Here is a 24,933-nt window from a genome sequence, read left to right as displayed (position 1 = left end):
CATAGGAGGATCACTGTGTTTCACATTCCAGCCAGTCAAACCAATTTGGTGAGTTTCATGTTCAGTTCAGAGACCTAGTCTCTCTAAAAGTGAGCTGGAGAGCAATAGAGGGAGTCACCTGATGTGGGCACCTGGCCTCAACCCATATCACTCATGTAAGACAAAAATTTCCATCCAATCCACGTACTAACTCACTCAAGCAAGAAGACTGATACTACATTAATCAGTTTTATTTATTTTCGCTTCATAAATGAGAAAATAAGCGAACCACATGCAGTAGCAAACTGAGACTGGAGAGCTTCCTGAAGAAACACATAGGAGAAAAAAACAGACAGGGCTCAGGAAGACATCTGAACACTGGGAGGCAGGATCCTTCCATAGTGTTCCCTCACCCAGGGCTGCTTCAGGACCTGGGCCAGGCTCAGCCTCTCTGAAGGATTGTACCCAAGAAGCTCAAGATTAAGTCCTGAGCTCCTGCAGGCACTGATGAAGGAAACTTGAAATCCACCTAATGTAGCAGGGGAAGAATAATAGAATCTAGCTATTCTCTTTGGGTAATTTCCTCCCTGTTTTATAAGTCTCCTCATGGCACCCTTTTGCCTATTAGTAGATACTCAGTTGTACATGCTCCATTTCCCAAAGCCCACCTACCCACTGCCTGGCTTCCTGGTGAATGTCCTCTGTGTGTGTGTGTGTGTGTGTGTGTGTGTGTGTGTTTTCATTGCACCTGGCAGATGCGTCTGCATGTCTCACTGGAAGTGTCCTCTCCAAGGGTGGTTTTCCCACCAGCAGCTCATAGCAGAGCACCCCAATGCACCACAGATCAACCGACTCATTGTACCTTCTCCCCATTATCATTTCTGGAGGAAATAGTCCAGAGCCCCGCACATTGTCTTTCTCCTAGAGCAGGACACAAAAGCAAGCACTGTGCATAAGCTCAGGAGGGAAATCTTCCATGTTCAGCATCCCAGGAAATGGGAGACAAGGGACTTCTTGAAGAGTCCCCTCCTGTGCATGGCTGAGGCAGGGAGAACAGTTCACAAACACCAACTGTTAATATGGTTGAAGAATCAGAGGGTCTATAGGATGTGAGTCAGGAGGTAAAGCACTTGCAGGGGGAATTCCTGAGAACCTGAGTTCTATCCCCCAGAACTCACATAAAGCCAGGTGCATGACTATAGTCCTAGAACTCCTACAGTGAGATGGGAGGCAGAGGAGAATCATAGAAAGTCTATAGACCTGCTAGCCAACTATGAATAAGCAAACAGAAGACCCTGTCTCAAATAAGGTGGAAGGTGAGGGATTGTCTTGACGTCCTCTGACATGATGCCACCCCCCAAGACACAACATGACATATGTGTACCTGTATTCACCCATGAGAATAAACACAGATTTTTCTTTTTGTTTATCAGTCAGAAAATGCAGATAGATATAATAGTAGCTCATATCACTTAATTCTGGCATATGGGAAGGTTCCAACAGGAAGAGCATTGTGTGTTTGAGGCTAGAATGAACCCCCAGACAGTCAAACAGTGCAGGAGTGCAGAGATGACTCAGTGCTTGAGAGTACTGGCTGTTCTTCTAAAGGACCCTGGATGGATTTTGAAGCATCCATGTGGCTGCTTACAACCATCTGATGCCCTCTTCTGGCTTCCAAGGGAACAAGGCATGAAAAATGGTACACTAGTCCTCATGCAGGCAAAACATCCATATATCAACATTAAAAGAGGAAACTAACTTGGAGAAAGTAATACTGTAAGGGAAGATACATTAAGCCCATGTTTTAAAATTACTCTGTCAAGTGTAACTTATCACCTGTAACATATCATCACAACATTGTTGTGAGTTTGAAGCCAGCCTGGCCGTCTGCAGAGTCAATGAGTGAGGAAGATTTATACGTACATAATAATGCCATGTGTCTCATGGGGAAGCAAGGAAATGTGGACTCATCAACTTGGAGAAATTCGGTCCTGGGATGCTTGCTAATTTTTCATGGAATCTTACTGGCAAAGGCAAACACCGATAAAGACTAGGAAAGAAAAGTAATGCTCTATTTCTGTGTGTGTGTGTGTGTGTGTGTGTACATGCCTTCAGACACACACTAACAGAGACAAAGGAGGACATATGGTGTCTTTATTAAGCTCTCCACAGTATTGCTTTAAGGCAAAGTCTCTCACTGATCCTAACCCAGTCACTTCTGCTAGTCTGGCTGGCCAGCTTCTAGTATCTGCCTGTCTCCAGTTCTCAGGGCAAGGGCTAAAGGAATCCATAGATATGGCTAGAATTTTTCAAGTTCTTTCCATCTAAAGTCAGGTTTTCCTGCTCACAAAGGAACTGCTCTTATCAACTGAGTTCATCACCCCAACCACCCAATTCTTTCAATCTGCAAGTGCATTTTAAGGTGTATATTTGAAAAGGTGCTTGTTAAACCCAAGGCCCAGTTTGTATATGAGTCTTCAATGTGAGATGAATTCACTTGGGAAATGCCTCACTAGTGTGAGGGTCCCACCCCCATCCCATCCAACCTACCTGACAGAGGGGGCATGCACAGAACACCCCAAATCTGTGATCTTCACCTTATCACTGAGGCCCAGCAGGAGATTCTCTGGCTTGATGTCCCTGTGAATCACCTTGTTCTCATGGCAATAGGTCAAGGCATCTGACAACTCCTCTATTATCTGTGTGAACCAAAGCAATCTGGTCAGGAGAAAACTTTCAGTTTCCCTGTGAGGTAGAACAGATATTATGAATGTTATGACTGCCATGGAATCTCATTTTTAACAATAATTTTAGCCTGGGCTTTCTAGGAAGATTTCCTCTATCTCAGAACAAAAAAGAGATGAAGGCTAGCAAGATGTCTTGGTGTGTAAGAGGGCTTGCTGTACAAGCCAGGTGGCCTGAGTGTCATGCCTGTAAGCCACACAAAGGTGAAACGAGTCCTCCCCAAGTTATCTCATGGAGTCTGTATGTGCATACTATGGCCTGCATGCTCCCCCATCCCACATCCTACACTTCTACTCAAAATGGTAGATCAAGAAGAGATAGGAAGGGTATATTGGCAGCCACAATCAGTAACAGCCATCATTTAGTACTTCCTTGTTCCCAGAGCTCCCCTCACCGTGGCTGTATGCTGTTGGGTCAACTTCTGGTTTCTCTGAAGCTCATTATAGAGCTCACCTCCTGGAGCATATTCCATAATTAAGTACACCCAACTATCATTGTGGATGTAGTTGTACAGGCGAAGGATATTCAGTGTCTGAAGGAGGAAGGAAGGCAGAGTCAAAGTAAGCAAGACAGCACAGCAAGCAGAGACATTGTTGCCAATCATGCTAACCCAAGTTTCATTCCCAGAATCTGTATGTGGAAGGAAAGAACTAATTCGTGCAAGTTGTCCTTCACATTTGTGCTGTGCCTCACATGTAGCCCATGTGACACTACACCCCATAACTTAAAAAAAAATAAAAAATTGACTGCAGGGCAAGACTTTAATTTCAGCACCCCAAAGGCAGATGTAGACAAATCCGGGAATTCAAGAGCAGCATGCCAGATCTACAGAGTGAATTCCAGGACGGCCAGGGTTATACAGAGAATCCTTGTCCCCAAATAACCAAAACTAAAACTAAAATAAGCAAACAAACACATAAGTAGGTATAAAATAAAATCGATTACCTTTGAGGCAGAGTCTCACTGTGTAATCCTGACTGTCCTGGAACTCACCAGGTACCATCAGGTGGCCCTCAACTGGAGGTTGATTTCTGAACTGCACATGGGTATATACTTGAAACTGGTGTTTCCAAAACCAGGAGAGAGGTCAGAGCAGCAAGAAGGAAGCAAGGGCTAGAGAAGGGCATTTCTGAGTTCCACATAAACCACACTTACTGTGGGTGTGCCTGGATCTCTACTTCCCTGTGAAGTTGCTACTCCAATCCCTCCTTCTCTATCTCAGACTTGAAGAGGACCTTCAGGGCCACAATGAAATGATTTTCCTTGAGCCAAGCCAGGTACACATGGCCAAATTTCTCCCTTCCTAGGGAACATCTGATTTCAAAGTCATTGCTGGTGAAATGCTTCCTAAACAGATGGAAGAGATGGCCTCATCTCAGAGACTAGAAAGAGTTAGGGGTCCACAACCGCTCCACTTCCTCATTTACTAAGCAGTGGTATTCCATACAGAAAACAGCATTTAGGGTGCATTAGCCAATACTCCTCCTGACCAGCTCGCTCTTCACCTGAGTCCCATTTCCTTTCCTCTAGAAACTTTGTCATAGCACTCACTGGTTGAGGTGCTGGGCTTCATCTCTCCAGTGGCTAAGGAAAGAGAGATGAAAAATATAGGGTCTGTAGCTACATTCTAAGGGTGGGTTCTTTGGAAGAGAGATGGGAATAGAAACAGAGTGGCAAGAGAAAACAGACATGGATTCTGGTTCAAATCTCAACTTTTAATGCATCTCTCCCAAGATAAAAAGGCAGGCCAAGCCCCTCTCCCCAGACTCCAGGCTGAGTTGGGGGTGGGGGGGAAGTCCTTGCTCAGGCAGCTGGGTGGGTCACCTGCTTAATTCAGGAATTCTTAGACCTGGAGGAACAATGAACTTCACCTTCACAGTGAGCACTCTACCCTAGGTGGAGCAGGATCCTAACTGCAGGGGATTCCCTGGTCAACAAAGGCTAGGAGAAGTTCACCTTGAGCAATGTCCCCTTCACTTACAGCACTCCACCCTAGGATAGATAGATATTCCTGCTGTAACCTACTTCCCTATTATACCCCAAGGTCAGATTCCTGCCTGAAGCCCTTGTCCTTTGCCAAATTCAAGTTCTTGCCCTGTGACATGACACCCTAATATGGCTCTGTACAGAAAAAATGGTCATGGTGCTGCTCAGTAGCAATGCTAGTCTGTGGGAGGTAGACACAGGAGGCAGGAGTTCAAAGTCACCCTGCACTCCATAGCAAATTTGAAGCCCACTTAGTCCAAAAGTGACCCACCTTATCAGGGACTGGGGAGGATGGGAGGGGTAGGGGTATAGGAGGAGGGGAAAGAGAGTCAAGAATGTTGTAGGGGAGGACATGGAACAGAAAGGAAAAAGGGAGAAGGAGAAAAGGCAATGCAGGAGAGGGAGAGATAGAGAGACAGCCCAGAAAAAGAAGACAGAGGGGTTGAGAGAGGAGAGGATACAGAGGAGAGGAGAGAAGAGGGAGAGGAGAGGGAGAGAGGGAGAAGGAGGGTTGGGCAGGGAGAGAGAAGGCTGAAGCCTTCAGTACTTGAGTGGGCATGGACACACACACACACACTCACATCCCAACTTGGACCCCAGTGGTCTCTAACTGTCCCCATCCTGCTGCCTTGTCCTCCTGCTTGCAAGGATATCACATACATGCCACCACCTTGGGGTCAGACCTGGTTCTCTTATCTCTAACTTGTGTGTGAAGCCCAGGCCAAAGGTGGTGACTCTCTCCCCTGAACTCTAAGGAGGTGAGGGCAAGTTGAAGTCTTGCTAGTTTATTAGATCCTGGGAAAGGGAAGGTGGGTAACTCTCTGACTGTGGCCTCTGCAACCACTGGGAATGTCTCACACACCCCAGTACACTAGTGACCCAAGCACTGGCAATCCACTAGCACAACTGCACTCAAGCAGTTTCCAGATCTCATTTTGGTGTTGTCTAGTAGATCCCAGCTGATAACCAGTGGTTATCTTTCTGAAGTCATAGGCATGCCCAGTAGGCCTGCCTGAGAAGTTTGAGCTTCTCCTAGGCTGCTTGCCTGGGATGGTGGGGGCAGGGCAGAAGAGCCTAGTCTGACCTGCCAGTCAGAAGTGGAGGCAGGTGCTTCCAGGCAACACCTTCATGGTTCATTGTTGTAGCTGGGAGACTTGAGTGGTACTTGCATCCAGTTCTGCGTGCGGCCTCTGTGTGCTGTGAAGGGAGTTCAGGCACACTTTGAACCCGTGATATGGTGAGTGTATGGCAGCTGCTTCCAATTGGGAAGGGGCAGGCGATTGAACCACAGGAGCAAGTCCTCCCTGGGGCTGGGTGGGAACCACAGCTAAACATGAGCACCTGTGAGGTTGTTCGTGGTCTTAGCTGCTCCCTGAGCCTGGAAGTGGCCTCTGAATAACTTTGCTCTGGGGCTGCATCTGCTCAAGGATTTGTAACATGGGCTTGCGTGTTCAAACATTCTTGGCAAGATGGCAAACACAGAAATACCTCTTTCTACAGTATCTTCTACAATTTTTGCACTTTGTTTTAACATTTTGATATAAGACATATTTGGAGCTAAGATGTGAGAAAGTTGTAAACGTTACCTCTTGCCGTGGGTAGCAGTCCAATATTAAGCTGTACAGCACTGTTTTAGACTCCTCCGAGTTTATCCCATTGTGTAAACCCTTCTGTTGACTTTATACAAGTCGTACTCTTCTCCTCCAGGAAGCAGTATAAAAGACGATACTCTTAAGAAGCTTACTTGGCATGAGTTTTAGCTGGTGCTGCAACTCCCCACCCCAACTTTTGTCCTTTCTACTTTTCTGGTCCTTTTCATCCTTTGGAATCTTCCCTTAGGACTGTGTCACGGTTTCAGGTCTCTGGTGTACTTAAGAAACACTTCTGTGGACGTCCTTGCTGTGTAAATCTCCCCTCTGTCTAAGTGGCTACACTTGCAGTCTTCTGCCTCTATTTAAATGGTTCAAAGTGTAACCTGGAGGCTGAACATAAGAGAGACTTAAGGATGATGGCAGCTGTGGACTGCAAGGTGTGTTCTAGGCTGGCTCCTCTTTGAGCATTACCCAGTGCTGGATGCATGCTTTTACTAAAGAGATATTTCTCTATTTTTAAATTGTTTTGTTTACTTACATTCCAAATGTCTCCATTCTCAGTCTCCTTTCTAAACTTCTTCACTGCATCCCTCTCCTTTGCCTCTGAGATGGTGCTCCCCCTCCCTTACCCACCCCCAATCCAGCCTAGACTCCCCTAATCCTATCCCTCTTCCCTGGGGCACCAAGTCTCTCCAGGATTAGGCTCATCCTCTCCCAGTGAGGATAGACAAGGTAGTCCACTCCTACTCATGTGTCAGAGTTCCAGACCAGTCCATGTGTTCTTAAAGAGATATTTCTTAATTCATGTTTTCCTTGTGTGTAGAGGGCTCTCCCTGGGAAGGCCTGTGAATTCTAGAATAGCTGTATCCTCAGCCTTTTAAGAAAAGGTTTCTGAGGCTTGCTGTGTTGTCTCAGGTGGCCTTGATTCCAGTCTTGCTCCCCAGGGCAATGGTCTTGCTTTCCTCTTCATTAAACTTTCTAAATTACTGCATTAAAGGAACCACAATAGAGTGTTGAAATGAACCTATTTGCTTCCAGTTCTTGGCTAGTATGAGTAAGGCTGCTCTGAACCCTGTGGAGCACGTGTCCTTTGTGATATGGTAGAACATATTTTGGGTACATGCCCTGGAATGATATAACGGGTCTTAAGATAGAACTACTCCCAGTTATCTGAGGAACCTCCAGATTGAATTCCAGAGTGGTTGTACAAGTATGCAGTCCTTCCAGTGAAGAAGGAGTGTTCACCTTTCTCAGTGTCATTAGCAGCATGTGCTGTCCCTTGAGTTTTCAGTTTTAGCCATTCTGATTCATGCAATGTGGAATCTCAGAGTCATTGTCGTTTGCATTTACCTGATGACAAATGATGTTGAACATTTCTTTAAGTGCTACTTGTCATTCGAGATTTCTGTGTTGAGAATTCTATTTAGCTCTATATCCCATTTTTAATTTTTTTTTTGGCATCTAACTTGTATTCTTTATAAAGTTTTGATATTACCCCCTTATTGGTTGTAGGGTTAGTGAAGATCTTTTCTCAATTTGTTGCCTGCTGTTTTGTCCTAGTGTCAGTGTCCTTTGCCTTACTGAAGCTTTTCAATTTCAAGAGGTCCCCTTTATCAACTGTTGATCTTAAAGCCTGAGTCACAGGTGTTCTATTCAAGAAATTCTGTGCTGTGCCAATTCGTTCAAGGGCTTTACCCACTTTGCTTCTATTACACTCAGTATATCTGGTTTTATGTTGATGTCCGGGATCCATGTTGTGCAGGGTGATAAATACCATCAACTTGATTCTTCTATATGTACACTGCCAGTTAGACCAGCACCATTTGTTGTAGATGCTTTTTTTCCCTCCTGTATGGTTCTTGCTTCATTTTTAAAAAATGATTTTCTCTTTATTTTTTGTTTATGAGTACAGTGTCACTCTCTCTTCAGAAACACTAGAAGAGGACATCAGATCCCACTGCAGATGGTTATGAGCCACCTTGTGGTTGTGGGGATTTTAACTCAGGACCTCTGGAAGAAAAGTCAGCTTTTAACCAGTGTCATCTCTCCAGCGCTGGTTTTTGCTTCTTTGTCAAAGATCAAGTGTCCATACATGTGTGGGTTCCTTTTAGCATCTCTGATTGTATTCAATGGATCTGTCTGTCTGTCTCTGTACCAATAACATTAGGGTTTTATCACTATTGCTATGTAGTACAGCTTGAGGTAAGGGATCCTGATTCCTTCAGGATTGTTTTGATATTCCTGGGAGTTTTTCTTCTTCCATATGAAGTTGAGAATTGCACTTTCAATGTCTGTAGAAAGTTGTGTTGGAATTTTTGAGGAGAATTGCATTGAATTTGTAGATTAGCTTTGGTTCCTTTGCCATATTAAGTACTTTTTTTTTTTTTGGTTGTCTATTTTTCAAAACTGGTTTTCATTGTGAGGATATGGTGGTCTTGGAACTTTTTCCATCTACCAGGATGGCCTTGAACTCAGAGAGTTCTGTCTGTCTCTGCCCTTCCAACTAATGGGATTCAAAGCATATGTCATCACCACCTGGCTGATGATACTTTTTAAATTTCATGTTCTTTAATGTGTCACTGCCCCAATATGGTATTTATCTATTCTGGAATGTTTCCCAGTCTTTAAGAAATTCATTCCTGGGGTCTGGAGAGATGACTCAGTGGTTAAGACTACTGACTGGTCCTCTGAATGTCCTAAGTTCAAATCCCAGCAACTACATGGTGGCTCACAACCATCTATAATGAGATCTGACACCCTCTTCTGGAGTGTCTGTAGACAGCTACAGTGTACTCACATATAATAAATAAATAAATAAATAAATAAATAAATAAATAAATAAAATATAAAATAAATCTTGAAAAAAAAGAATTTCATTCCTTCTTTAAATTGCTTTAATATTAGATTTACATTAGAAGAACCCTTTCTGAACCTTGGGCTTTCCTCATGCTCTTAATTATGAATTTTGTATACCTCATTCTGCCTCTGTGGCCCAAGGTCTTGAAGACTGCCCTCCAGCTCTTTCAGGTTTGGCCCTTAACCAGTCAGTGAGGTGGAAAAGAGACCAGTGCATGAGTGTCCCCTAACTTCCGTGGCTTTTAATGGATACTTAAAATGAAAAGGGGTTGGAGTTAGAATTGAGTTCACTGACCAACTCTGTTGCACAGAAAGGAGTGTGGAGGGAGGAGGAGAACTTTCATGTTTGACAATATTTGGTTGTCATTAGCAAGTAGTAATCAGGTAATGAAATTTTGATGATCAGTAAAAGGCCTAAGTGGCAATTTTTTCGATTTCATAGCCCAGGACAATCAAAAATCTGGATATGGAACTGAACTTTTTTCTAGAAACCAAAATTCTGTAGTTGCACTAAGTTAACTAATACAGAAGATACGAACAGACTGGTGTGGCTCTTCCCAACAGGAATGTTATTATTCCTGCCTGAAAAAGCGCAATCAGGGAGAATACATGTGATGATTACCTAGTGTACTCTAGGTATTTATGTCTAATCCCTGGAGAATATTGAACCACAAGGTCTGTCTCAGCTTTAAAATGATGTTTGAGATTTTAATTAAATCATTTCTACTTTGTCATTCCTCCTTACTGTTAAGCAAAACCCTGGGACTAATTACCTACTTAACAAGTCAAAGTGGACCTGGCTGTCAGGTTCTCCCAGCATCCCTCAGTGTCTTCCTGTTAGAAGATATGCCTGTCATTCCCCAATCCCCAACAGAGTGATTGGGATGCCCTTCCCTGTGCAGCTCTTCCTGATGAAATTGAGCCATTTTGGTTACCTGGTCCATTTCCTCTACCATTTCCCTCGTTTCCCTTTGGTCTGTTTCTCTTCTCTCCCAGCCCTCTGCAGTAGCTGCAGGAAGCCATGATGGAGACCACAAGTGATGCCATGTTCAGTTGTGTTGACCATGTCCCCACACCAGGAAGAACAGGTTGCTGACCTGTCCTAGTCCAATGTGCTAAGGAGTGGAGTATGCTGTGAGCCAGATTGTGGTTCTGTTGGTACATGGTGGTAACCTGGCAAAGGCTCCTGGCCCCTGAGCCTCACTGAATGTAGATTCTCTGGGGAGGAGGAACTTTAACACTGGAAAGGTGTGGTGCTTATAATATCACTGTCCAGTGTACCCACAGAGGCATTGGTTTTGGTATGCAGTGGGAAGACAGACTGGAAACTCAAAGGTCTAGTTTCTAGAAGTTCTGAACTTTGCCTTCCCCATTCAGTTTGGTGTGATAAATTTTCCAAATAGTCAAGAAACTGGTAGAGAGAAGATGATGGAGATCCTCCTTCAGCAACATTTAATTAGAATCCTTTTAACTTTTCATGACCACCAGCCACAGTGATGTGATTTATGGAAATTCAACTCCAGCATATAAAAGGAGTTTAGGTTTACAGAGTTCTTTCAGGAGTACCTGGTGTTGTGAAGGTGGACATGTCAGACTCCACATCCATGTGCCAGGAAGCAGACATTGAATTGTCCTACAACATTATTTTGTGTGTGGGCCTCAAGTGGGACTGGGACTTCCTGAATCCAAATGCAGTCGTAAGGGTCTGCAGAGGCAATCATAGCTTCCCTTTCTGATCACTTTCATTTCCAAAGATCACAGAGTCACCCAGGAATAACTTGTGGGCAAGGTCACTTAGCACCACTCCCTGTGGACTCTGTCTCCTCTCTGGAGGCAACCAGGCCTCAGGGGACAGTATTTAGCATTACAATATAAACAGCTTGCTATGGGGTGATGAACTAGTAAGTGTTTCTCCCCCATTTGAGATTCCACTGTTGAGAATTCTCTGTTTAGATCTGCACCCCCCCCTTTTTTTTTTTATTTTGGTGTTTTTGAGACAGGGTTTCTCTGTATAGCCCTGGCTGTCCTGGAACTCACTCTGTAGACCAGGCTGGCCTCAAACTCAGAAATCCCCCTGCCTCTGCCTCCCATAGTGCTGGGATTACAGGTGTGCACCACAACCACCTGGCTCTGTACCCCATTTTTTTTTCAAGACAGGGATTCTCTGTGTAGCCCTGGCTGTCCTGGAACTCACTCAGTAGACTAGACTGGCCTCAAACTCAGAAATCCACCTGCCTCTGTCTCCTAGAGTGCTAGGATTACAGGCGTGTTCTGCCACCACTGCCCGGCCTTCTGTACCCCATTTTTAATTGAAGTTTTTGTTTGTTTGTTTATTTAAACATCTAGTTTCTTGAGGTCTTTATATATTTTGTATATAAGGCCTCTATTAGTTGTGGAGTTGGTACAAATCTTTCCTCATTTCTTAGCCTGTCTCTTTGTCCAGTTGACAGTGTTATTTTTTTTTTTTGCATTAAAGAGGCTCTTTATTCCTGTTTATTAGTTGTTGATATTAGCACCTACAATATTTGTGTTATGTTCAGAAGGTTGTCTCCCATGCCAGTGAATTCAGAGCTGATCACTACATTTTGATCTATCAGTTTCAGTGTGTCTGCTTTTATTTTGAAGTCTTTGATCTACTTGGACTTGAGTGATGAATGTGGATCTATTTCCATTTTTCTAAAATGCAGACATACTGTTTAAGGAACACCATTGTTTGAAGGTACTGTCTTCTTTCCCTCATGCATTTCTAGATTCCTTATCAAAAATCAGGTTTCCAGATGTGGTTGGAATTGTGTCTGGGTCTTGCATTTGATAAGTTTGATCTAAGTGTCTCTTTTTATGTCAGTACCATGCCGTTCTTTTAATGTGCAGGATTGTTTTAGCTATCATGGATATTTTAATATTATACAAGTCACTGAGAATCGTTCTTTCCAGGTTTGTAAAGAATTTCATTGGAATTTGGATGGGGATTGTGCTGAATGTATGCATTGGTTTTGTTAGGATGATCATTTTTGTGTGTGGTATAATCCTTGTGATCCATGAACATGAGAGATCTTTTTTTTTTAAAGATTTATTTTATTTATGTGAGTACACTGTAGCTGTTTCGAGACACACATACTATCATACCATCAACCAGTTAGTATACTTTGATTTCTTCTTTTCCGAATTATTTCCTATTGATCTTTTTCCTCTATCTTCCTGCTCTAGTTAGAACCTCAAGTACTATATTGAATAGATATGGAAAGATTGGATACCCCGGTGTCTTGTTCCTGAGTATAGTGAAATTTCTTCCAGCTTCTCTCAATTTCATTTATGGTAGCTTAAGGCTTGCTATAATTTTCCTTCATCATACTTAGATATGTCTCTTGTATCCCTATTCTCACCAGGACTTTTCTCATCAGTTACTGTTGGATTTTGTTAAAGGCTAGTTGTGTCTAATGAGTTTTTCAGTCACTTTATTCATGTAGTTGATTTCATTTTTTTTTTTATTTTTATTTTTATGTTGATCCATTTCCTCCTCACTCGGGTGACATCTTCACATCATGGTTAGTAATTTTCTTGATGGGTTTTTTGATTCAGTTTACAAGGATTTCATTGAGTATTTTTGCATTTATGTTCATGAGGGAAATTGGCTTGTAATATGCTTTTTTTGTGGAGTTTTTATGTATGTTGAGTATGAGGCTTTTGGGTAATGTTCCTTCTGTTTTTATTTTGTAAAATACTTTGAGCAGTAATGGCATAGTATTCTTCTAGAATTATACCTGTCTTCTCACGAGAGACTGTGTTTTTCTTTGAAAGTCTGATTGAAAACTGCAGCAAAAAATATCCAGCCCTAGGGTTTTTCTTAGTTTTATTTATTTATTTATTTTTTTTTTTTTTTCCGAGACAGGGTTTCTTTGTTTAGTCCTGGCTGTCCTGGAACTGACTCTGTAGACCAGGCTGTCCTCGAACTCAGAAATCTGCCTGCCTCTGCCTTCCAAGTGCTGGGATGTTTCTGATATTCTTAATCTGCAAATTCTCTTTTAGTTAGTTTGGATTCGAGTTGCCACTTTTTTTTTAAATTTTGTCTCAAAGAATGAACATATCTACCCCACCCCTCCTTTGTAATGTTTGCATTTAGTGCTATGAACTGTCCTCTTATCACAACTTTCTTTGTGTCCTGTAAGTTTGGATATGTCCTTTATTCATTTTCATTGAATTCTAGAAGTACATAATTTCTTCCTTTATCACTGTGTGACACACTTGCTATTCAATACAAAGTTCTTCAGTTTCGATGAGATTGTTAGAGATCTGTCATTTCTGTAGTTGATGATGTGAAGATTTAATCCATGGTGGTCTGATAGCATGAAGCTGGGTATTTCAATTTCCTGGTGTCTTTGGAGGCTTGCTCTGTATTTGAATGTGTCCTTAATTTTAAAGAAAGTTCCATAAATTGCTGGGAGGAGCATATATTTTTTTTTGTGTGTTTGGGTGTAATGTGTTGTAAATACCAGTTAGGTCCATTTGGCTTTTAAATGACAGTTAGCTCGAGTTGTTCTCTGTTTAGTTTTTGTCTGCAGGACCTGTCCATTGGTGAGAATGAGATTGAAGTCTCCTACTATAAATGCATGAGGGTCAGTGTGTAATTTAAGCTGCAAAGGTGTTTCTTTTACAATAGTAGCTACTCTCATTTTGGGGGCTCACATGTTATGAGTTGAAATGTTTTCTTGGTGGATTTTTTTTTTATTAGTTTATTGTGCTTTTTTTACCTCTTTGAGTTAATTTTGGTTTTATTTCTAATTTTTTTTTAAGATATTAAAATGGCTATACCAGCTTGTATCTTAGGTCTCTTTGTCTGGAATATCTTTTTTTCCAACATTTTATCTTAAGGTAATGTCTGTTCTTAATGTTGAACCGTGTTTCTTGTATGCAGTAGAAGGATGCATGGTGTTTTACCATCCATTCTGTTAGCCTGGCTCTTTTATACTGGGGAAATTGAGGCCATTGTTAGTGAGAAATATCAATGAATAGTGATTACTAATTCTTTTTTCTTTTGGGGGGTGTTGAGACAGGGTTTCTCTGTGTAGCCCTGGCTGTCTTGGAACTCATTCTGTAAACCAGGCTGACCTTGAACTCAGAAATCCTCTTGCCTCTACCTCCCAAGAGCTGTGATTAAAGGTGTGCATCACCACTGCCTGGCATGATTACTATTCTTGTATTTTGTTTTTGTTGGCAGTGGTGTTTGTGTGTACTTTTGGTTTTGCTGATAATGTGAGTTACTTATTTCCTGTGTTTTCTTGTGTGTAGGTAACCTCCTTGTGTTGGATTTTTCCTTCTGTCACCTTCCTTAGGTCTGTATTCTTAGATATGTATCATTTCAATATGTTATTTTTTTTCCATTTATGGTGATTGAAATTTTCTAGGTTTAGTAATCAGGACTGGCTTCTATGGTTTCATTGAATCTGTTTCCAAGCCCTTCTGGCTTTATAGTCTCTCTTGAGAAGACAGGTGTAATTCTAGAGGACAGAGATATAATATTCTCTGTTTTATATGGTTAGTGTTTGATTATTACACAGCAAGGGGACTTTCTTTTGTGGTCCAGTCTATTTGGTATTCTGTATGCTTCTTGATATCTCTTTTAGGTTCAAGAATATTTTTATGGTTATGTTAAAAATACTTTCTATACATTTGTGCTGGAATCCTTCATCTATTCCTGCTATTCATGATATTTGTCTTCTCACAATACTCAAAAGTTCATAGATATTTTGTGGTAAACATTTTTTTTTTTTTGGTTTACATTATTTTGATTTTTTCTGTGATTTTGTTTTATTAGATATTTGCTTCATTTAAATTTCAAATGGCATCCCCTTTCCTTGTTACTTCTGAAAATCCCCTCTCCCATCCCCCCTCCCTCTGCTTACCCTTCTTCCCATGATTTCCCAATTTGCATTCCATTTTTCTGGATAATTCAGCCTTCACAGGACCAAGGGCCTCTTCTCTCATTGATATGCGAAATGGTTATGTTCTGCTACATATGTAGCTGGAGCCGTGGGACCCTCAATGTATATGCTTTGGTTGGTGTTTTAGTCCCTGGGAGCTCTGGTAGTACTAGTTGGTACATATTATTGTTCCTCCTGCAGGGCTGCACACCTCTTCAGCTCCTTAGGTCCTCTCTCCAACTGCTCCATTGCGGACCCTCTGCTCAGTCTATTGGTTGGCCATGGTTGTTTTGATCCATCTTCCAATAATGATCAAAGTATCCACACATTGGTCTTCCTTCATCTTCAGCTTCATGTGTTCTGTGAGTTGTATCTTGTCTATTCTGAGCTCTTAGCCTACTATCCACCTTTTAGTGAGTGCACATGTGTCCTTTTGTGATTGGGTTACCTCACTCAGGATGCTATTTTCTAGCTCCATCCATTTGCCTAAGAATTTCATGAATTCATTGTTTTTAATAGCTGAGTAGTACTCCATTGTGTAAATGTACCACATGTCCTGTATCCCTTCCTCTGTTGAAGGACATCTGGGTTCTTTTCAGCTTCTGGCTTTTATAAATAACGCACAGGTCTGTGCTTTCCCCTTTTGCTCGCCGATAATCTTCATGCACAGCTCACACATACCACATGCATTCTCCCTTCACTCACACACACACACACACACACACACACACACACACACACATAAACACTCTCCATACACACTTCACATTCTCTCTCACATTCTCTCCACTCACCACGTGCACACCTTACTTGCTCTCCACTCCTCCTCATGTGCTCTCTCAATTTTTTCTTTCTTTTTTTTTTATTTTAGCATTAATTTATTATGTCCACAGTAACTTTGGTATATACAAGCTTTTTTTTTATTAGATATATTTTTTTATTTACATTTCAAATGATTTCCCATTTTCTGGCTCCCCACTCCCCGAAGGTCTCATAAGCCCTCTTCCCTCCCCCATTCCCCCATCCACCCCTTCCCACTTCCCTGTCCTGGTAATCTCCTATACTGCTGCACTGAGTCTTTCCAGAACCAGGGGCCACTCCTCCGGTCTTCTGGACATCATTTAATATGTGGATTATGTCTAGGGTATTCCAAGTTTCTAGGCTAATAACCACTTATCAGTGAGTGCATACCATGATTGATCTTTTGAGACTGGGTTACGTCACTTAGTATGATGTTCTCCAGCTCCATCCATTTGTCTAAGAATTTCATGAATTCGTTGTTTCTAATGGCTGAATAGTACTCCATTGTGTATATATACCACATTTTTTGTATCCATTCCTCCATTGAGGGACACCTGGGTTCTTTCCAGCTTCTGGCTATTTATTACAAATAAGGCATCTATGAAGCTAGTGGAGCATGTGTCCTTATTGCATGCCTGGGAATCCCCTGGGTATATGCCCAGGAGTGGTATAGCAGGGTCCTCTGGAAGTGTCATAGCCAGATTTCTGAGGAACCACCAGATTAATTTCCTAAGTGGTTGTACCATCTTGCAATCCCACCAGCAGTGGAGGAGTGTTCCTCTTTCTCCACATCCTCTCCAACACCTGCTGTCTCCTGAGTTTTTAACCTTAGCGATTCTGACTGGTCTCACTTTTTTCTTGCCCCAGTCTTTTGTTGATACTTCAAAAGCAAATAGAAAAAATTATGTGTTGTATAATCATTGACAAATCAAATGCAAAAGAATAACCACATTCCACAAAGAATCAAGAATTATAATTGTTCCCCAAAGTTTCTAGCTATTTCCAGGCAATAATAATAACAATAATAATAATAATAATAGAAAACTTATCACTATTTAACTTTATCTTTTGACTTATTATACTTCAGAGCCGAGAATTCCTAGGGCATCTACCTGCATTTTCCTGTGATGCTCTAATGATAAGTGACATGGGTAAAGCTGCCAGGCAGTGGCCAGAAAGAATCAAGTTGAGCCTTGATTCTTCCACTAGCTATCTGCTTCGGCACATTACACACAGTGCCTCTCCTAAGAGTCACCATGTTTCCACTTAGTTTTACCAGTATATTACTTTGTGCATTCTATACTTGCTTATCCAGGAACCACTCTTAAATGTTGTGCAAAACTTACTCCATAACTTCAATAGCTTTTTCCTTTCTCCGGATGCCAATGTGGACTTTAATTCATTTTCTAATCATTTCTTCAAACTTTCTTTGCAAGTCCAACATTCATCAGGAACTACCATTATGCACTTATTGCATTGTTTCCAAGATGAGAGCATACAGCATACACCTGGGCCATTAGGACTGTGTTGTACTGTGCCCCTATGTCTCAATTCTTAATTGTTTAAGAATCATTACATCAAGGAACATCTAGTTTAACAGAATTCACCAGAGAGAAGGAGAAAGAAATAAGAAAGTCAGATATAATAGAATAATTATGCACACAAAGGCCAACTAAAAAGTCATGCACAAATGAAATCTATACAGCCATTTTTCGGGGGTGGGGGGGAACGGTTTTTGAAAAGATCTGCTGTGAGCTAAGGAGATGTCTCCATCCTGGCCTACTACAGTCCCTTAGATGGCTGGTCCCCTGGAGAGATGTGTCTCCTGCTTCTCAGGGTCCCAGGTGCCATCCTTTTCTTTAAGGAGCTGCTGTGGGCTTCGGAGTTGTCTCCATGCCTTCCTGCTGCTGGCAGTTCCTGTCAAGGTATGCTGTCTCCAGCACCTCCTTAAATCTGTATGATGCTTTTCACGCGCTATGTAAAATATAATATCTGGATCCCCATCTTAACATGAAGTTCCATGCTTGTATTTTTGCTTTGTAGTAATTTAAAGTGCACTAAATGCATACAAATTAAAACAGGAACATTTCTTATGACCCTAAATACCTAACAAGGCAATGTCAATAAGGAAGTCATTCATACCACTTCCATTTTCTGTCCTTTTATCCACTGAGTTTAATCCTGTGTTATATATGCAATTACATCTAAAATCATACAAAAATGGCATGGTATATCGCTTGTAATACACAGGACACTCTGTGTCAACACAAGATGTATTCACTTACCTTGACCAAAGCAAAGATCCCTGGAGTATGGTGCCACACCTACCCCAGTAGAATCTGTGTGACAAGTTACACAGACTAAGGTGAAAACTTCAAAAGGAGGCCTCTTGGAACCTGTTTTCAATCTCTTGCCTAGAACAAAATATCGAGCTGTAGTTCTCATGGCAATTTATTTGTTTTATCCTCTTTTATTCTTTTTTTCTTATTTATGAGATGTTTCTGATAGCCTATGCTAAGATCTTAAGCAAGAATAATTGGTAAGAAACAATCCCTTGAGATGAGGTCACTAGCCATGACCTTATCTCTGGGAAAACCAGTGCTTTACTTCATAAATCATTTACAAAATTGCATAATAGTATAATGTTAGATAAAAACGTTTCCAGCAATAAAATTTCATATGACTGCAGTGTGTCATTGGAAGTGGGCTTTGGTATATGGTAAAGAAAGCCTTAAATAAAAAGAATAAAATAATTTACATTTACACTTTGAAGATATAGAAGCAGTCAGATACTAGATATTAAACAATAACTGACCAGAAAGATTTATTAACTTGTTCTTGGACATTTTCTGCTAGCCTTGGATGATTTTTATTGTGCCAAATAATAATCATGTTACCTGTTCTATCCGTGATTTTCAGAAGTTGTAATACTTGTATAATTTTGTATTTTATTGTGCCAAATGCCTATGATGATATCTGTTCTATTTGACTGCTTCCTGAACACATCTTCTCAGAGTTGTAATACTTGTTTCTTTATGCATAAAGACCCTTGCTTGAGAACTGCAAAATATATTTAGAGTCAAACTGCCTCTGTGTTTGTTTTCTGTTAGTCATCATTTAATCCTTTGAGAACCCTTGTCCCAGGGATCCTCATACCCGACTTGGGTGGTCGGTGGCAGTGTGGACCTAGAGGACCCCCCAAGTATAGAAACTGGGAAGTCTGAATGAAGCACAGGCACAGACACACTACTGAAAACTAGGCAAGTTCAGTCCTGCAATGGGTGAGGTAAGCTCTCCAGTTAAAAGAGTTGCTGAGAATTTATTGTAGAATAGTGTCCTCAACTCGTATACTAAGATGTATATGAGAGGACTTTGTATTAATTCATGTGAATTATGGTTATTTGCAACCTCAAATACCAATATAAAGTTGATTTTCTGTTCCTCTGTGCATCTGTTTCTGCATGCCGTTGTGCCAGTGTTAAGTAATTATGCTGGTATCCTTACAGAACAGCTTGAAGTGAAGAAATATAGGCTATTGAACGTTTTTTATAAATGAATTATATCAAATTTTGGTGCATCTATATTTATAATAGTAATGTCAACTTGATGATTATTACATTGAGTAGGATAAAAAATTCCCTCTATCTTCTGATCAAGTTTAGATAAAGTCCACTTTGTTAGATATTAGGACAAAAACTCTGTTTCCATGTTGCACTGAGTGGTGTACATACATCATCCTATCACTTTATGATGATATCTATCTTTACTGTCTTTAAAGTTGAGTTCCTTGTAGAGCCTAGAAAGAATGATTTTTGATTCCAAATCCAAATACTTGATGTGTTTCATTTTGTTGGAGAACTGAGACCATTAAGACCTTTTTTTTTCTTTCCAAGACAGGGTTTCTTTGTGTAGCCCTGGCTTTCCTGGAACTCACTTTGTAGACCGGGCTGGCCTTGAACTCAGAAATCCACCTGCCTGTCTACAGTTGAACTTTTAAAAGTCCTCATTTATTTCAAAAATTTCAACACTTTAAAGATTTAGTGTTTCTTTAATATATCCATTCTTTAACTATGGGCTCCTCAAAAATCAAAACAAAGTTACATACTTTCTTCTTCCAAGAAGGAAGAACCATTTCCTTATGGATATCCAGGCAAAAATATTGAATAAAATTCTTTCCAACCTAATCCAAGAACACATCAAAACTATCATTCACCACGATTAAGTAGGCTTCATCCCAAGGATGCAGGGATGGTTCAATATACAGAAATCCATTAATGTAATCCATTACATAAACAAACTTAAAGAAAAAATAAACACATGATCATTTCATTGGATGCTGGGAAAGCACTTGACAAAATCCAGCACACATTCATAATAAAAGTCTTGTAATAAAAGTCTTGGAAATATCAGGAATTCAAGGCCCATACCTAAACATAGTAAAAGCAATATACAGCAAACCAATAGCCAACATCAAATTAAATGGAGAGAAACTTGAAACAATCCTAGTGAAATCAGGGAATTGACAAGACTGTCCACTCTCTTCTTTCCTGTTCAATATCGTACCGGAAGTCCTAGCCAGAGCAATTAGAGAACAAAAGGAGGTCAAAGGGATACAAATTGGAAAGGAAGAATTCAAAGTATCACTATTTGCAGATGATATGATAGTGACCCTAAAAATTGTACCAAAGAACTCCTAAAGTTGATAAACACGGAAAGAATTTAAGACAGTCATTTTGGTGAATTTAGGTAAGGTCTGCCTCTATAGCAAAAGTTATATGAAGTTTACCAGCACAGATCAAAAAGGTTACTGGGTCATTAAGAAAATCCACTTCTAACCTTTTAGATTGAATGCAGGATTGAATTTACTTTCTTTACTGAGTGCAGGCCTCTGTCTATTTAGAATTTGTGGCTTCCCTGGTGATCTGTGAGTACAGGGACCTTTGTGTCCCAACAACATGGTGTTCTTCATTACAGAATGGAGCTCTTTTGCAAGTGGGAGAAGTAGTCTCAACCAAAGATGTGTTCCCTACATGGTTATCCCAAAATACAACATGTTCTGTGAATTCATATAAATGCACCCAACAGAAATGGAGACAGAAAATTATATTAACATATTTGAGCAGACTTATTTACACATATATAACAAGAAAGAAACAAATTGGCAGTGTAGAATTTAGGAAGGGCTAGAGAGAGTGTACAAGATAGCAGAAAGTGATACAACATATTTAATTAAAATATATAAAAATAGGCCAGGCAGAGGTGGCGCATGCCATCAAACCCATCACATGGAAGGCAGAGGCAGGCAGATTTCTGAATTCAAGGCCAGCCTGGTCTACAGAGTGAGTTCCAGGACAGCCAGGGCTACACAGAGAAACCTTGTCTCAAAAAAACAAACAAAACAAAACAAAACAAAACAAAAAAACCCAAAACAAACCCCATGCCACTAAAAAACAAAGAGATCCATTCTATGAGTTCTGTTCATTCAGATACCTTTATTAATAAAGCTGTTTCCCCCCCTTCCCACTGAGTAAGATGTGCTGGCTAACAATACTGTGCCATGGTTTGTCATCTATTTCCTGTAGAGAGCCTTACTGGGGTGCCATGCCACCTGGTCTAGGACAGGTAAGTAAGCTCAAGCAGGAATCAGATGATAGGGAAGTGAAGTTTAGGCAGGAATGTGGTTTTAGGCTATAATAGGGAAGTAGGTTAAGGCAGGAATTTTATAGGGAGAAATGAAAGAAGCAGGCTTTAGGCAAGATTTTGGACTTGGTCAAGGAAGGAGTCTCAGGTATTTTGGCCATTTTGACAAGCCCTTGGAAACTACTGTCATGGGACTTTGATTATTGCCTTGACTATTGTGTGTTTACTGTCTTGTGTGTTCCTCATTGTACTACTATTGCTATTAACACCTGCATTTAATTAAAATGGCATAAAAGTGGATTGGAAATTATTAAACCCGCTTTCAGTCTCAGAATTGACTGTGGTCATGCTTCAATGTTGTCTCATTGTCTTTTTTCTTTTTAATCCCCCCTCCTGTACTGGAGAACCTGTTGACTGACTGAGTGGGCTTGGTCAATTTCCTGCTTTTCTCACAGGGTTGTGTAAAGTCTTATAATTTCCAGGGGAAAGCAAGTGCAATATAACTGACCTAACCTGAATCAACAGAACAAAAATCTTAGTGTTTCCTGAAAATCTCTCTTTAATGGTTACTACTCTGGGCACTCTTCCCCTATGGGCTGGAATGTTTATTTCACTGCATGTTGAATAATGGGCCCTGTAATCTATCAGCCTTGATTAGAGTAGCAAGAAGGGGGAGTGCTGGAAGAGAGAAGGGTATGGTATTGGTGGACAGGCACAAGTGCTTCTGAAATGCAAATCTCTCCAGAGCTGGAAAAGGTCTAGCTCTGGAAAGGAAGCCTGGTACAGGAACCAACTTGCCTTGTCCCTTCAGTGCACTCTCACCCTACTTCTCTGGAAAAGGGATGGCCCTGTACCAGAAGCATGGGCCAGGGATCACTGTGCTCTGTCCCTTGATCACACTCTAAGTTAAGGGAGGTGCTTATGTCACTCAAGTCTTGCTGGCCAATCAGGGCCTCCAGTCTGAAGTGGAGGCGGGTGTTTCCGGGCACCATGTTGGAGTTTCAGTGCTGCAGCTGAGGAGTCTTGAGCACTTGTTGTGTCCTGCTCTGTGTGCTGCTGTGAGGAGCTGTGAGGGGCATTCAGATGAGCTGTGAACCCCCGATATGGTGAGTATATGGCAGCTGCTTCCAATGGGAAAGGGCAGGCAATTGAACATCTGGAGCGAGTGTGGCGAGCCCTCCCTGCGGCTGGGTGGGAACCACAGCTAAACTTGCGCACCTGTGAGGTTGTTTGTAGTCTTAGCAGAAACCTGAGCATGGAGGTGACCTCTGAATAACTTTGCTTTGGGGCTGCATCTGTGCAAGGATTTGGAGCATGGGCTTGTGTGTTCAAACATTCTTGCCAAGATGGCAAACACGGAAATGCGTGTTTCTACAGTATCTTCTATAATTTTTGCACTTTGTTTTAACATTTTGACCTAAGACATATCTGGAGTTAATATGAAAGAGTTGTAAATGTCACCTCTCATCTTGGGTAGCAGCCCAATATTGAGCTTTGCAGCACTGTTTCAGACTCCTCCGAGTTTATCCCATTGTGTAATTGTGTCTACTGACTTCATACAGGTTGTCTCCTTTTCCGTCAGGAGATAGTATAAAAGCTGATATTCTTGTTAAGATACTCACTTGTCATAAGATAGGGCTAGCGTGAGACTGCTCCATCCCAACGTTTGTACTTTGTACATTCTACTTTGCCACACCAACTCTAGCAGACTCTGTGGGACATGTTCCACAGACTGATAGGAACACTTCTATAGAATCAGGCCTCCTGGAACCAGTTGTAAACTCTTGGCCGCAGCAAAATATGGAGCCATAGTTTTCATGGCAATTTATCTGTTTTATCTTTTTTTCTATTATTTTTCTTACTTATATGGTGTTCCTGAATGCCTAGGCAAAGATCTGAAGCAAGAATAATGGGTAAGTAACCACATCTCCCGTCCAGGAAAACCAGCGTTTGACCTTATAAATCATTTACAAAATTATATATAATAGTATTATGATAGATAAAAACGTTCCTAACCATGACTTTTCATGTGGCTGCACGTGTGTCTTAGGAAGTGGGCTTTGGTTTTTTTTTTGATTTTTTTGTATTTTTTTTTTTGTATTTTTTTTTTTTTTGAGACAGGGTTTCTCTGTGTAGCCCTGGCTGTCCTGGAACTCACTCTGTAGACCAGGATGGCCTCGAACTCAGAAATCCACCTGCCTGTGCCTCCCAGAGTGCTGGGATTACAAGCGTGCGCCACCACCACCTGGCTGGTATATTTTTTTAAGAAATCCTTAAATATTAAAATAGTTTAAATGTATGCATTGAAAATTTACAATAAATTAGGTACTTGATGTTAAACAATAACTGACCAGAAAAAATTATTAACTTGTTCTTGGACATTTGCCACTAGCCTTGGATGATATTTATTGTGCCAAATGATAATGATGTTTCCTGTTCTATATGTGATTGCTTCACTGAACATATTTTTTCAGAAGTTGTTATACTGAGATGATTTTTCTTTTGTTGTGACAAATGACTATGATGATATCTGTTCTATTTGACTGCTTCACTGTACACATCTTCTCAGAGTTGTAACACTTGTTTCTTTATGCATAAAAATCTTTGCTTGAGAACTGCAAAATACATTCAGAGTTATCTGCCTCTCTGTTTTCTGTTTGTCACCATCGAATCCTTTCCCACTTAGCCTTCAAAGACCCTCGTCCCAGGGACCCCATACCTGACTGGGGTGGTCTGTGGCACTACTTTTCTAGTCCTTTTCCTTCTTTGGGATCTTCTACTTAGGACTGTGTTACTGCTTCAGGTCTCTGGTATACTTAAGAAATACTTCTGGGAATATCTTTGCTGTGTAAATTTCCCCTCTGCTATACTTGCAGTCTTCTCTCCTTATTTAATCTGTTCAAAGTGTAACATAAAAGAGATTGGCATCTGTGGGCTGCAAAATCTCTTCTAGGCTGGCTCCTCTTTGAGCATTAACCAGTGCTTGAAGCATACTTTTATTTAAGAGATATTTCTTTTCTTTTTAAAAATTTAAAAATTGTTTTATTCACATTCCAATTATTGCTCCCATTCCTGTCCTTTTTCTAAAAGTCTTTACTCCATCTCCCTCTCCTTTGCCTCTTAGATGGTGCCCTCCTCCTCCCCTACCCCACTCCCACTCTTATCTCCCCTCTCTTAACCTTCCCCCTCTGTCTTCCCTGGGGCATGAAGTCTCCCCAGGATTAGGCTCCACCTCTCCCAGTGAGGCCTGACTAGGCAGTCCTTTCCTGCATATGTGCTAGGGCCCTCCAACCAGTCCATGTGTATTTAAAGAGGTATTTCTAAATTAATGTTCTTATTTTGTGTAGTGATTTCTCCCTGGGAAGTCATATGAATTCTAGAACAGCTGCACCCTCAGCCTTTTAGGAAAAGGTTTC

The 24,933-nt window shown here is 41.1% G+C and overlaps 1 protein-coding gene and 1 pseudogene across 5 annotated transcripts in view; one reads left to right on the top strand and one right to left on the bottom strand.

Moving 5' to 3' along the window:
* Positions 1–24,933, top strand: part of LOC127670429 (zinc finger protein 431-like) — a 296,871-nt gene that overhangs the window by 117,761 nt on the left and 154,177 nt on the right. The window lies entirely within an intron of this gene.
* Positions 339–5,674, bottom strand: LOC127670487 (aurora kinase C-like; annotated as a pseudogene).

Source organism: Apodemus sylvaticus, chromosome 1 (assembly GCF_947179515.1).
Source record: "Apodemus sylvaticus chromosome 1, mApoSyl1.1, whole genome shotgun sequence".
In the NCBI taxonomy this organism is placed as follows: Eukaryota; Metazoa; Chordata; class Mammalia; order Rodentia; family Muridae; genus Apodemus; species Apodemus sylvaticus.
Note: the sequence above shows the minus strand (reverse complement) of the source record. Positions and strands in the feature narration are given on the sequence as shown.